Below are 408 nucleotides of genomic sequence, written 5' to 3'. Positions count from 1 at the left end.
GCTCACCCCCACCGGCCCCGTCCTCCCCCCATCCCCCGCCGCCAGACGCCAGTACCAGCAGACGCAGGTCCCTCCTCATAGATCTGAGTTTCAGCTCTGCAAAGCCTATCCTCTAAATGTCTAAACTGTAATAACCCCAACCTCTTCCCTTGGTTTCTCAAGCTCTAGACATAGTAGCTGTTTCCCGCAGTTGCTATCTCTGTGATATATTCAGTTCTCTTCTTGCTTTTTCAGTTATCCAATAGTCAATTCTTTTTTTTTAATGATCAATTCTTTAAATTCTTTGTTAAAATAATCGGGATGGTTTGTTTCCTGACAGCGCCCTAATTCACTTTACTAAATCCTTTTTTTTTTTTTAGGCGAGGCAACCCTTGGTTGACCTCATAGAATGCAAGGATCTTGTCAGCT

The sequence above is a fragment of the Pteropus medius genome, unplaced genomic scaffold, assembly GCF_902729225.1.
Source record: "Pteropus medius unplaced genomic scaffold, Ma_sr-lr_union100, whole genome shotgun sequence".
NCBI classification, from domain to species: domain Eukaryota; kingdom Metazoa; phylum Chordata; class Mammalia; order Chiroptera; family Pteropodidae; genus Pteropus; species Pteropus medius.
Note: the sequence above shows the minus strand (reverse complement) of the source record.